Consider the following 15,385-nt stretch of genomic DNA (forward strand, 5'->3'; position numbering starts at 1 on the left):
GAAAGTAGGCATCGATGACCCCTCTTCCTCCCCAAGAAAGACCGTAATTTAAAATATTTAAACCCTACAACATTCGCTAGACTCTCCTGAAAGAGAAACGCTTTTTAAAAAATAATATTTCGCATTATTATCACACCGCCCTAGCGTTTCCATAGAGACTGTCTTTGCTGTGGTGTCAGCGTCTCCTTCTAATGCTCAAGAAGGTCGGGAGTGGACCAGTCCAAGACGATCAGCAGAAATGAAAATTTCGGGGATGTTTCCCTCGAAATAAGAAAACGTATACAGGCATTGTATTCATAGAATTAAACAGTTTTTCGGGACCATCGAAAAATAATCACATCCGTACTCTAAGATAACCTTTTCATTCTTTCCAGGGCCCTCATTTAATTGCTTTTGTTGTTCTTTAGTGCATTTTTTTCCCCATTTCGCTATTGAAATGGATTTATTCATTTAGTCATTGGATGAAAATAATAACAAAAATCAATAGTCTGACAGCTGCGGATTTTTCATGATCTTCTTTAATGGCACAAACACCGAACAGGTATCGATTGTTCAACAGAGGAGCTATTTACATCCATCCCTCCATCCCTGAAGGTGCCAGCCCCTTATGACGTACCATATTTTGGTGGACACTCCAACCCAGACGTGTTTCATCCTACCCGGTGCAGGGTCACCAACCTGATCGGCTTTCTTCCAATATGGAGACTGCGCGTTTCCCCCCTCCCGTTTAAATGGACTCTTCCCACTTACTGGAAATCGAGACTTGTACGTGCGCCGACGCGTGCCCGTGACGTTTCCTTCACCCCGTAGAGCCCGTTGAATAAGTCCTAGACGCGTTCGATTAGTATTTTCAGCCCAGATCTGATCTCTACTGAGCGGTTTCGGTGGTGGTTTTACAATTAAAACTCCAAAAAGGAGGTCGTGTGGTGTCGCTGTGATGTAGTGTGTGTGACACAGCGTCCGGACAGCGAAAGGTTGGATGGTGTTGGTCCGGTAAAGCTCCGCTGTCAGCCCGGTTGCCGTGATGTCAATGCGCCGTAAGAGATGGCGGGTGTTGGTACCCTGAGCTGAAGCATGAATGGCGGCGAAGACTGCGAAGAGTGTCAGGGATCATAAGCTGCCTGCCCTTTTGGGCAGGATGAGTTTCCTACCTGACCTTTGACATAGAGCTACGGTGTATTAGTAGCCGAGGAATCTACAGGATTCTGAAGCTTGATTTCAAGGTAGGTCGTTGTTTGGTATATTGATGTCGGATAAGCGAAGCCATCGCATCGTTCGCTCACTTGCTTCGTGTACACACGGAGGGAGAGAGACGGAGAGAGAGAGAGAGAGTCCAAGCGTATCACTTTCTCTTCGTTTCTCCCAACCAGTCTGATAAATGATATATTTCTCTGTTTTGTTATGCCTCAGTAATGTAATATTCTGTTTGTATCTTATGTGCCTGATGCTGATTTCCCTTGAAGTTATTTTTTTGGGGGGTCGAATTAGTTGGTATTGAATGCGTGCATTTTTTCCACCCCCAAGGAAAACCATGTTTTTTCTCCTATAAGAGTGTAAACTGATCAAAGAATATAAACAAATTACAAACGTTTTTATTCATCTGGTTTTTGTGGGGTTTCTTCCTCCCAACCTTTTCCCTGCCAACCATAAAAGAGTGATGGAAGATCACAATTTTAACAATATTATCCACAGTCCTCTTTAATCAATCAACGATAGGCCTACTGCTTCCCCATTGCGACTTGCATATGGATATAACTATAAAGTATTACATAATTTCCTTTCAGATTAAATGATAGTGTATATTTTATACCAAAATCTTACTCAAATAAGCAAACACAATTTCTATTCCACTATCTGTTCCTCGAATGTGCACTCTATTAGTAGTGTTCACTTTTTGCTGATTTCTTCTACTACACTGTTCAATTGTAGATCCAATTACAACAAAACACTTTGCTAAAATACTGAACGTGCAGTGCTATGTCTGTCAGGTATCTAGAAGCTGGATAATCCTCGCTGTACATATGCTATTGATTTTCTGTCAGCTTGTGGTGCTGACAGTAATATCATGGGCAAAGAGCGATCCCCTTGCGCAGTCCGTGCACTGAACTCGCAGTTTGAAACAAAACTAATGCGCCACTCTCTCATTAGTGCAAAGACTTGAGTGCAGTTGTAATTATTCTGTCAGTTATTTAATAATAAAACCCCCCACCCCCTGAACTCAGGGAAAAAGGCCATTCCCTTCTCCCATGTTGGATCGATTTGTAATATCTGTTACGGGACAGTATCCCACTTGGCTTTGTATTATCCTCAGGGCCAAAACATGGATAAACAGCAAAATCCTCTGGACATTTCCGAGGTTAGATTTGGAAAAGTCTTGTGAAAGCCGAATATGCGAAAATTGGCAACTTGACCCAAAGATACTGAGTACCCATCATGAATGTTTGGTACAGTGATTCTTTATTTGCCCAAATAAGCATTTAAGTAATTGTAATTAAGTACAATTACTACAAAAAAGTACTACGTTTGAGTATTCTCGAGATATAACTAGCAACAAATTCATTATATCATAAACTCATTCAAACTGTTATTCATAGGCTGTAGGTCACAAGGAAAGTACAGAAAAATATATTCCTTTCAAAAAGAAATATATCAGAAATTATACCACCAAAGACTTTATTCTTCTTTGTATTGTTAATAATAACTGGAAATTTTATCATTTGATCTTGAAGAACGAGATAAAAAATGTCTAGATGTGTATGATTTGTCAGTCACCAAAATAATTATTACATATAAATTAAATTATTAGTCATAAAACATTTTAATAAAGACTTTCGTTTTTTTAAATATCTACAGTTATTATCCTTAAGTACCCAAATTATTATCAAAATATCTTCCTTACCCTTAATAGCCAAATTATTATCAAAATATCTTCCTTACCCTTAATAGCCAAATTATTATCAAAATATCGTCCTTACCCTTAATATCCAAATTATTATCAAAATATTGTCCTTATCCTTAATAGCCAAATTATTCTCAAAATATTGTCCTTACGTACCCTTTATCTTTAATGAAATATAAACATTTGTGAAACTAGTTGGCACATATTGTTTTAAGTTTTTTTTTTCAGGTTTTAATTGAAAAATAAGCAGTGAAAATTTGTTGTGAGTTTAAGCACCGACTTTATTTTTTCAGAAATTATTCGATAGGATTTTTTTGTATATATAAAATACAAAAAATATGAGGATACTCCCATAGTGCCTTAAAAAACGGATTTTTTTTTCTTATCTCATTTAATTTTGATTTTTCGTTCAGTTTCCTTGTTCCCATCAATGTAAAATGTCACTCCTGACTTCCTGAACGATTTTTGTTTCTTTCTTATTAGCACATAGCACAGGGACGGAACTAGACCACTTGATTTCCTCATTTGAAACTATCCTCTCATGCTGCGTTCCGACTTTACTTCCTTGTCCAATACATTAAACACTGAGACAATCTTGACAAGTGCATACATAAACACATATTCTTAGCACGTATCTATGAATTCATTAATTACAAGTCACGCAGTGAAGGTAGGTTAATCCGACTTTAATTAACCATATGCTCTTTAGAGTCTGGAAAACGATCTAAAACCAAACTGTATAATAGCTCAGTGAGTTCAAAATAAAAATGAAATTAAAACTTTATAAAGGAAAGTAGTTGTTCCTTATCAAAGAATGAGATTATAAAAAAGAAACCAATAAAATGTAATTCTACAAGTTCAGGAGCCTCCAGATATTTTATCTGCAAATGTTAAATCTCTATTTTTTTACTAGTTGGGTATATTTCTCCTTTATTGCAATATTTGCTTTGATAAAACATTTTTTATGCAAAATTATTATAATTTTGATGATTATTCAAGTCAATTGTGGTTATGATGTTTACTGATAGAAAATGAGTTATTCGTTTGAAGGAGCTGTACCAACTTTTCCTGTTCCAACTCCTATCAACAGAATTTACAACACTACAAATTGAGTTGGCTTAATTAGATATTATTTGGTGTATGTACGATATTATTCTGATATTATTTTAATTTCTAATTTTATTTATATTTTGAATAATAATATTTTAAATTATTCAGCTTTAAAATATTACATATAATTGTTTTCGAAATTGTGGTGAAAGATACTGATAAATGTGAGATTTATTACAGCATTAATGTACACTAAACTTGTACAATTTTAATTGACAAATCTAATATGTCAAAAATCAGTGAATACTTCTTCTTTTTATGTTCTCTTCGAAACTTTTAAGTCTATTTTTGATAAAGAAGACTGCTTAAAAACATTATAAAGGTCCTCAATGAGACTGATTCAGTTTGATAATTTTTGTACTAATATATATATATATATGTGTATGTTCATTTATTTGCATTAAATTATTAAAGTAGATTTAAGTTTCAGTTTCTTAAGCTAATATATTATTTTAACCAATGTTTTTAACTAAAATCTTATATAAGTCGATCTTTGAAGCCTCTAAAATTACTTTAAGTTCGACTTGTACGCTGGGTATAAAATCCTAAGCTTGAATTAAGTGGTCGTGCTTAGTGTTAGAAAGACATGAATATTTACAATTTATTGAATATATATTTTTATACAAATATACGTTGTTGCCCACCTTTTAAAATCGGAGAATTCGTTTAGCTTCTTCATTAGACAAAAAAAGAAAAGTTCATTGAATTCGTTGGTTGTAACTTAAGTCGTCTATTGGTTTCGAGACCTTCTGCATAAGAAGGTAGTGCGTATGCTTACCGCTTTCTTTACAGAGCTTTAGAGAATCAAATATAGCTTAGTATTAGATACAATTTCTGAGCAGTGTAATAAAGTGAGACAATTTTTGTAGACAACAGTTCTTAATGCACTTTTTACTGTCGTTAATACACCATTGCATAAGATGGGGGTAATTTATGCTACAAATGAAATATATAAAAACTACTTCTATCAAAAATTATTCAGAATTAAGTGCTGACTGCTAGTCACAATCGCACAATCTGCTTCTCTTCACATGAAAATTTAAGTTCCGGTCATTTTATACAGAAAAAAAAGGTGTCTAAATAATTGCTATTTATTAACTGTTATAATCAAAATATTAGCCAATCATCTTCAGATTTTTTAATATAAGAACTCATTGAATATTAAGATTGTCAGTGAAAACTCCTTATTTTTATTTTACAAAGTTATATAGACAAAAAACAAGGGATCACATAATCAATACAGTATAGTCAAATTAGGTTTGACGTCATAAAAACACATCATGACGTCCAACCTGATTTTACTATACTAATTACGCAAAGACGTCATGAAGCACAACATAAAGTAAAATAAGAATTCTTGAGAAATTGTTCTGATTAAGAGAACAAAATAATAATCAACATTTAAAAATCCGGAATTGTCTTAAGGAATTCGTACAAAACAGGATGACATTTCTTTTTTTTAAATGCTTAAAAAAGTATCTTATCTTTTAATGTTTCTGGAACCAGCATGTTTTAAACTGTATGGATAATGAAATGGTCTTAATTCTCACAGTTGCCTTTGCAGAGAGTTGCTCTGGTACTGCACTACTTTCAGATAGTCTTCCCCGATTGGTCATTTGTTTAAGAGATCAGACTGCAATGACAGCTTGTTTGAGGACTAACTGGCCCTTCATTAGACATGCTGTCGCAACTCGTTACAAAAAGCAAGCTTGTTCTGCTGCGAGAATTTAGACCATTGCATTATCCGTGGTTTTAAATCCTACCAGCTCCCAAAACAGATAAAAAAAAGACAAGATAATCATTGTATACGCTCAATTTATTGGAAGAGAATTTATTCATCAGAGAAAAACTTTCTAAAGTGAATGTGCACAAAATATCGGTGTACAAGCATCATAAGTAGGATCTTGATAGCTGTTAAACACACTTATGTATGACTTAGCGTTAGGCTTCGTTTGACCCTTCAACTCTGTCCCTGCAGGGCAGTAAGGTGCAACTATACTCCTAGAAAGGACTCTACAAGCATTTAAATTAGATATCTATCAAAATTAGCTGTCATTAGCGTTAATTACGTGGGCATTATCTATTACCTCAATATATCACGCACACAACGTGAGACGTGAGTGCTCTCGCCGTTAATGCAATGATGCTTAACTCGCCTTGTACATGCTTTGGCTGCACGAGGATCTCCTATGGGTGTAGGGAAACCTTGTTTCAAAACGAGGGCGAAAGCTGATTCGGCGAACAACAGCCACATAGGCCCGTAATATTTTATTATTTAAATCAGTGTCAATACATCAACCAATGCGCATGCACAGCGAATTACTCGATTGTCAGTGCGTTTGGTCAATCTGTCATGTGACCCACAAATCATTACTAGAGAGTGGCGTGAACTCTAGCAGGTTATTTGCGTGATGCAGTATATTAAAATCATGCCGAAGGAGAGATAATTAGCGAACGACAAACTGATGAAGAAATAGGTTGAATTCAGTGGAAAATTGCGACCATACTTTGAAACTAATTATTAATACCTACACATACTTTTGTTCTTTCACTTTTCGGCCTTATTTTTCATCTACCTAGGGTCAGCATACCGAGTGACTAATCCTCTTTTCTCCCTTAGTGAAATGTCTTTAAAAAGTTTCTCTTTATGGTGATTGGAATCGAACCAGACTTTTCCAAATAGGTTAAACCACTTCAGGCCTATTTCTTAAATTTCTATCTATTTCAAAGTTTGGATTTTGCGTCACTTTAGCATGATTGGATAACAGCGTCCATTTAAATACATAGGTACTGAAAAAATTGAGGCCTTTTCAACGTGTACTCATTTCTCACTCAAAACCAGTTCCACCTTTTCAATTTTAAATCGAAACAACAATCTGCAAGTTCGTTTCAAAGTAGCGCAATATCAACACAACTCGTTGAAGTCGGTATATTCTTTATTAAATCACGTTTATAGATTCTAAGAACTTTTAAGGCTAAAAATAGTAAAACAAATTATATTTTTCAACTATTTTCTGATTTGTAATTTCCTTTTTTTATGTGTACACTTCATTTTCTGAAGTAAAATCTTTCAATAGGACACAAAACATCTAAAACACAACGTGTTTTTAAGATTACATTGCTTAAAAAATTGGATTTATTTCGATGTAGTTTACTCTACAGATTGTGAATTAACACAATCGCCAATATCAATGTTTAGAATAACTTCCATATCTTTTTCTGCATGTTTTCCCTCCCTCAAATATTCCAGCATCTCCTGGACTGGCGCAGTTCTTCAGCTTACTGCAAGCACATCGCTCGTGACCTAGGATGCCACAGTGCATCGGCCTGTTCCTGTGTGTGTACCCGTAGTAATCGATTTTTCCCGACCTTGATGAATTGTGCCTCTCTCTTGAGTACATTATCCGCTACAGCATATAGAAAATGTAATATTCTCAACAGACTCTATCAATGTCTTGGTATGTTAAGATTATATCAATGCTACTGCACTGGGCCATATAGAAAAGACATTTTTGACAAGAAATAGGAGAAACACGCTTTGATTTCGAGAAGCCTTCCTGCCTTCTGGTGGTTGTTTTCTTAAGTGCTTCATTCATTATAAGAAAGAAATAACTTGAATATCAAATAGTCGTTCACTGAACGTGTGGGGAAGGGGACAAGATAATAAATAGAAGACTAGATTGTGTATGATAATGAACTTCATTTTTGGAAGATTTTAAATACTGCTTTGCAATAAATGAGTACATGAAACTAGAGTTTCCTAACAGCCTTAAAATAATGATATAAAAATATCTATAAAACATTATTGTACAAGTAAGGCTTGGCCTCATTCAGTACATAAAAAAGACTACTTAATTCAGTGATCTCATATTAGGTAGGCACTTCACCACGAGTTTCGTAGCATTGCACTACTCTGTGTACCTGATATGTTGTTTATTTAAAGTACTTGTCACTACCCAGATTGCGGTTTCGACCCTGCTTGGAGTTGTGACCAAAAATCTAATTGTATTTATATAAATATTAAAATTTAGTTGTCTTTCATCCCAAGATTGGTGGGTTGTTGTTGAGTTTAGGAGGATCAGCGACTAAGTCCATAAGAAAGAAAAAGATGTAAATTGTGTGTGTTCTCAGGTCGATTTTCTGTTTCCTGGATAAAAAACCCCGACTTTCCGGGAGAAAAAATCACGCTACCCTCGCCTGAGGCCGACTAACTCAGCCACTTTGTGAAAAAGACCTATAAAAATTCCTCCACTCATCGACCGGATTCAAACTCAAGTCTTTTCCTGGTGTGGGGAAGACGGAAATCCTATCAACTGTGCTACCCACAAGGGCTTGTCCCAAGAAGGTTAAACTATAGATATATCAATGGTTTAACCTTCTTGGTTTGAGACAACTTCCACTGACTTATAATAAGGAAAACAGCAAGCAAAAAAATTATTTAATAACAGTTCTTAAAAAAATGAGCAACATTTACTTCGTTTCATCAATACTATAAACCATTTCAAATACTGTAAAGCATATTTTCGCGTGGTAAATTAAAAATCTCTCGTTAAACGCTCCCGAACACCTTAAATCCATAAATTAATCTTTCCTCATATGATGTTGACGTTATTAACAACCTATTTACTGTAATGTAATATTTACAGTTTCTCTTTTTCAGTAATAAAAACTTGTGACAAATACATTGAGTGCAAAAGGCTGAAACATAAACTTGCTTTCTGCGAAAGAGTTTAATATCCTAGGTCACGTGAACGGCTACAAAATTATGGCACAGATTCCTCCATGAAGTAACTTACCTATAATTAAATTCCCAGAATAAGTGGTTCAACTAGATTCTCTGCACATTAATTTAGCAGACTCATTTGTGGGCAATTTCAGCATTTGCCTTACGGAAGCTCGGGAGAGTCCATTAGTACAGTTCTTCACGAAGGAAGAGGTACACCACCCCTTGAGACAGCTGCAAGATTTCCCATGAGCGGAATATATCGTAGTTGTAGCGACAGGTGAGCGAACAACGGACGTTTACCGAGAGTGACATATTATAGATTCCATAATCTATAACGTCATCACTCATGCCGGTGTACCTGTCAAAGGCTACGTTTTACAAGGCAATAATCTTGAAACAACAGCAAAAAGTGTCGTGCGCCTTCGTGGTATCCACTGGAAACACCCATGGAATCCTTTTCTTTCTGAATTTTGTAAAATAAGTGAAAAATAAAAAGCCACCAAAAAGGATTACGTTGTTTTGGGTTGACTACAAAGTCTGAGGCTATAAGTGCCCAGCGTATCGTTCTCTTAATTATATGGCTCCAAGGCAGGTTTGGCTGTTTTCATAAGTGTGCACCTTCTTCAGTCTATATTTACCTTGAATATTATCGAAGCGCTAAGTTTCAGACCGAAAACCATTGTCTCAAAATACAAGTTGGTCCATGAGTAAGGAAACATGTCTGACTGTAAATAACAACACTTAATTAATGATAACGAAGGACATACATAAATTTAAAATAAAAATTTATAACGTCTGTTCAATATCGCCTCTATTTTGGTCTTTACAATGTAGCAGTCTTTTGGGGACAGAGCGACACACAACAAGACAATTCCTCAGAAATGTTCTTCTCAAATTCTCTAACTATTAACTGCCGGAGTTCCAGCAGACACCTGTGCTTATTACTAAATACTTTATCCTTTAAGAATCCCCCCCCCGCCCATACACACACAAAAAGTAATCACAGGATATTAAATGGGAGTATGGTGGTCATTCAGTGGAGCCTCGTCGTCGAATCCAACGACGCAGGGACTTTTTGTCTAAGAATAAGAGAACAGTTTTTGCATAGCGAGCCGATGCTCCATTCTGTGTAAAAGAGCAATGCTGAAAATTGATTTGTAGTGTATAAATGGAATGATTTTGGCTTTTATCAGTCTCAGGTAGCTTTCTCCTGTCGTAATTCCCTCAAAGGAAAAAAGGTCTGAGTAAATCTCCTGTCGAAATTCCAGCCCAGACTGTCCAGCCAGAAATGTTTAAATCCTTACGAATATATTGCGAAGAGAGCAATAAACAGAGTTCTGGCGATTAACAGTTCTATTTAGTTTAAATGTTGCTTCCATAGTCCACAAAACATCGTCAGCGATATCTGAGTTTGTAAAACTCATGGCCAATCTTCTATTTGAGTCATCCTCATTCAAACTATGTAGTCTGAATGAGGAGGACGGAATAGTTCCAAATTGGAAGATGTCTTTGTCATACAAAGTCCTTACGGAGGACCCTAATATCATAATTTGGTTGTTATACAAGGTCCACTATGTTTGGTACATTATACACTGTTTCCACTTAATAAAACTTCTTCACAATTTACTTTGTGGTCTTTATGTGGGTGGTTTATGTCAAAATATCAATCCTCTCTTTCATTGCGTACATCATGGTACTTTTCCTATGTTCAAATCATTGTGAAACAATAAAAAAGATTATAAACTATTTATTTTCAAATAACATACCCATGGAATATCATTTCCTCTAAAAAATTAATGAACTCGAAAAATAAACCCACAAAGACGACTCCTAATAAATTCCATGTTTTCTTCTGATGATGAAAAAGAAAAAATTAAAGATATAAACAATTATAGACACCACATTAAAAATATAAATAAATAATTCCCACTAAGTTTTCTCATGAATTAAAACTTCGTGTGAAAAAAAAAAAAAAAATCAATCACCATAATTGGATTTGATTGTGAGTTATAACCATTAACCTATGCATAATAATACCTTTATTGAGATCAACTGTCACGCCACAATAGCTAGCGGTCGAATTGTGAAACTTCCCATAAAGCCGATTATTCAGTTACGTAAGTTTCGTAATTAAAAGTTAATCTGTTTAATATCATAAACCCACCTCCTCATCAAGATCTACATGATGATAACCATACGTAGATGCCAAATTCCAGGGCAAGATCGTGGACAAGCATATATATATTCAAGAACAGTTTTGATAAATGTATAATAGATTCATCTTTATCACTCCTTGACGTGACTTGATTTGCTTTTGTACAATGGTAAAATTACCTTGTAATGTTCGTCTCCACTAGTAGAGTCCACGTGCTACACTATCAGGTATCCTTTACCGACAAAACCTTGCATCAGTTGCATTTTTATCCCCACTGTCTATCTAAGATTGCTCTTTCTTACATTAACTCTGGAAGCATGGAACCTTACGTTTGTCGTTTAATATACAGTTAACTCTGTAAAATTTAGTACTCATATAAACTTTAAGAAGTTTTCAGAGCTATCTTGTCCTTTATTAATCTTTTTGCAGCAGCAGGATTTAAATTGCATAGACAATGTAATGATCTTAATAGAACAAACTTGACTTTGCAACGAGTGGTGCAATATCAGGGCAACTCGTTACAAAGGCAAGTTTAGAACAAATGCAGTTTAAATCTTGCTAGCCGCAAATACAGATGAAAAGATAAGATAATCATTTTAAATGTTTACAGATGTAAATAAGTTCTTGATAGTTGTTGAAACGTGAATCTTTTAAAAAGAGATGCTCATTAAGTTACGTCACAGTAATAACTTTTAGGTTTGATAGAACTTTATTTTTTAGCGGAAGTATTCAGATTGTAATTTTTGTCTAAGTTTCTCTAATATCACTTCGCAATTCACCTCGACATGAAATAGGAGCATTTAAGAAATATTTTTTCTGTACAATTAAAATCACATTTAATTAAAACCAAGTGTTTAATTAGAAAACTAATTTTATAAGTAATTATTAATTACCAAATTATTATATAGTTATTTAATTCGATTATTTCTGAATTGCGTCTTTTCCATCACAATAGAAAAACTGGTAGTCTGTATTTGCCAAATCCTAGAAATGATTATTCCGAGAACTTCTACAAACAACAGTCTATTGAAGGAAAGAAAACACCTTTTCAATTTAACTGCGTATTTTTCCTATTTTTTTCCCCTGTTATACTCTCCACGCTTCGTAATTTTGAAATTAAAGGTCAAGGTCACTTGACATTCTCACACATATTTTATTTATCGTACAAAGGCAAAACAAAAAAGAGGATGCACAAAATAACCGCTGCATTTATCCATTGTGTTCTTGATCTAAACAGCCTTGCTAGTTGTATAACCACTTTAAACACGTGGCTGCCAGCGTACCCAGCTACATAGACGTTAACAACGAAGGAACATTTTACAATGAAGACTTTGGAGAATTAACTGCCCAGCGTCATGCTGAGCACAAATGACATTGGGATGACGAGCTTTTCTTATCTGATAGGAAACTGGTATCTGGTTATGCAACTGCACATGTGTGCTACAGACACTCCCTGGACTAAGTGCTCACGCTGTACTGTCAAATAGATGGTATTGTCTACATACAGCGGATTTTCTTTTTCTCTTTTTATTTTCTCTTCAAAATGTGCACTTCCTCAAATATTGTTAGGCCCTTTGCATATTGTATTGTAATCGCTGATATTTTCTTAGTATATTCCAGACAAGACGTAGAAAATCGGTCAGTAGACTCTTACTTACGTTCGTGGATTATATCGATCTACTTGAGGTACCTTTGTGGTACAGGAGCGATCGATCAAAGTCTATGTTGATTTTTGGCATCCTTTACGAATTCTTCCAGACTGGAGAGTGGATAGATCAATTTGGTATTGTGGTCTAAATAGCCATGTCATAGGAGGCACAACAAAATACAAAAAGAAAAAACTTTTAGGTTGTCATCGATAAGCAGTAGCACGCACGCCACTCCAGGGAATACTTTGAGGGAGGGACTTGAGAACAGAGTAGAGAAAAAAGAGAATGAAGATCAGCCCTTCGATAAATCACACTTGAACTTTGGAGAGGGGGATCATCTATACGGGTAGTTCTTAATCTTTCCGACATTGTGGACTTGTTACCTTAATTTATGATTATTGGGGAGAGCATTTAATAACACAGACTTTTACACTCTTGGAATATTTAATTATCTTATTGATATGCAAGGATAAATTGGATATAGAAGACGAATGTTGCTTGCTCTTAGGACAGAGAGAGAGAAGCTAACTTACAGTAATAATAAACTAAAGTGTACTGTATTCACTGTAGTACAATTAGGTTCCCTCAGGATTAAGTAATAGTTCTCTCCTAAACCTGAAGACGGATTTCAATACAGAAATGTGAAACGTAACCAATTTTAGCTACTTATTGTGTCTGGATCTAATTCTATCAAATTTTCTTTTTATACCAATAAAGTAATTAAATATTTCAGAAGGAAAAATGTAAGTTGCCACACTTAGAACATCTCCTTTGAATAATACTGATCCTTTATACAACAAATCTATGTAGTCTCCGTTTACTTTTAGCCTTTAAAATATCGTAGAGGTATTTTTATCTTTGGTTTGAGAACCACAAAAGTATGAGGTGTGTTGCATGTGAATGATATTATTTTTATGCTTGTCGGTTAGGTCGGCTTCTGCTATCTAAGCTTTTCTTTCCTTCCTCAAACTAGATCCTCCTGCAGAAACCAAGATCATCTGCGTTTAAATTCCACGCAAGAAGCGAACCGTTGGAAACTGTTATTATACCACGAGCGAATATTTATTCAGAGGAAGAGGAGATTCTGCGAAACGTACCGTAATAATCACTCCTTGATAGTCCCCTCTTCTCAAATACTGTTATTTATATGGATGGCCAGCGTTGCTGTTTTCTGGAAGTAAGCATTCGAAGAAATATGAGGGGATTCAATTTCGACGAAGTTAGGATCATCTTTACAAAACGCTTTTACCTCCTCCCCCTTTGAGTCACGACTTGTCCCTCTTTCCACCTCATTTCATAGCTTCTGGCAATTAAACATAATTGCGTTTTGAGATGGTTCGCTTTCTTGAAGTTTGTAAACTACTTTTAAAAAAAATACTTGGCCGCTGATTCTTAGATCACAGCGAGAGAAGATGGTATACCACATAAAGGTATCACCTCTGTTGATCACAAAGAATGTTTATTGGGAAAGAGGGAAGGAACAGACTAATAAAATGAAAGAAAGAAAACAGAGCAATAAAAAACCACCATAACTGAGTAATTAATGCGAGAGTGTAGAAGTACTTTGAGCAACCTAGGTTGAAGCCCATGACTGCTAAATATTGTGGTCCTCTCGGAGTATAAACAGAAATCTTATTTATTCACAAATAATCGGAATTCTGACAAATAGCTGAGTTGCTAAGTCTTTTGACTTCTGTTTTGATCTTAAGAAACAGCGCTTTGAAAGTGATGTTACCCGCAGGAAAGAAAGAAAGATCTTTTACACGAGTATTCCTAGCTTCCCAACAAATGTCAGGAAACGTAAATTTTCTCCGTAAAACCAATTCTTTACCCTGTAAAGGCCACTCTCCCGTAAAATGGACCTCCACAATGATTAACCTAAAGCGTGCCATCAGAGGAAGCTGTCTACACCCAGAAGAATAGTTTTGTTACAGCCAGTGTTCTCACCATTTTACTTTACTTTCGTTGGCATATAGTCAATATATTCCTGCTGACTAAAAAAACGATTTCTTTACGGTGAGCGAGGGGATTCGCAGCTTTAGGGGATTCGACGGAAGTCGTGCTAAACAACCCTGGTGATTCGGCCCTCACGCCGACTATGTTTAGACATTTATTTCCCAAGGGAGATGCACTTCGGGAGGAAGAAGAAACAAAAAAAGGAGTCAGATGGATTTTAAATAGCCGTGTTGTCAAGGACACTTCCGCCTCTTTGCTAGAGAGGTTTTTACAAAGGGTTTACACGTGACTCGTAACTTCACAAAGGTTGCGAAGCTATAACTGGTCTCCCTCTGCCCCCTCACTAGGCTATGAAATGGTGTGAGCATTTCTTCCACGTTGACATTCGACTGTCATAAAACTCGACATCCCTTCATACAATGCCATAATAGACGGAGTGTGACAGATATTTGACATAAATACTCGAAACTTCAGCATTAAAAGATAACTTTACTGATCTCGTTGTATCAAACTTTCGCTTGAACTGTGTGGACTGAATATTATCTTGATGCTACTTGAAAGTTATTGCCCAATACGTTTTCCGTTTCATCCATTTTAAATAATAATGTACACGGGAAAAGACTTCATATTTCCATAAATATGTCTAGTTTTATGACAGTCTCTTTGTTTCAAGTCACACCGAAATTTGACTTCTGAAATTCAGAAATACCGATAATAAACAATCCAGAGTATTAGTTGACAAAGAAACTGCTGTTTTATTACCATAAAATAACTGGAGTTAATATTTAGTGTGTAAAATAATGAATAATTAGCATTAAAAAGGGTTATTAACTGTACCTTTTTTTATTTATTCTGAAAAATTACATTTAAATCATACGTAGCAGGAAGTA

At 35.4% G+C, this 15,385-nt stretch overlaps 1 protein-coding gene across 3 annotated transcripts in view; it reads left to right on the forward strand.

Moving 5' to 3' along the window:
- The first annotated feature begins 817 nt into the window (after positions 1 to 817).
- LOC150082168 (uncharacterized) overlaps positions 818 to 15,385 on the forward strand; it is a 149,200-nt gene continuing 134,632 nt past the window's right edge. For all 3 annotated transcript variants that reach the window (XM_090379150.1, XM_090379151.1, XM_090379152.1), the window contains exon 1: positions 818 to 1,223. The gene's annotated coding sequence lies outside the window, so the exon portion shown is untranslated. The remainder of the gene's footprint in view (positions 1,224 to 15,385) is intronic.

Source organism: Mastigoproctus giganteus, chromosome 8 (assembly GCF_048544385.1).
Source record: "Mastigoproctus giganteus isolate SK-2022 chromosome 8, ASM4854438v1, whole genome shotgun sequence".
Taxonomy (NCBI): domain Eukaryota; kingdom Metazoa; phylum Arthropoda; class Arachnida; order Uropygi; family Thelyphonidae; genus Mastigoproctus; species Mastigoproctus giganteus.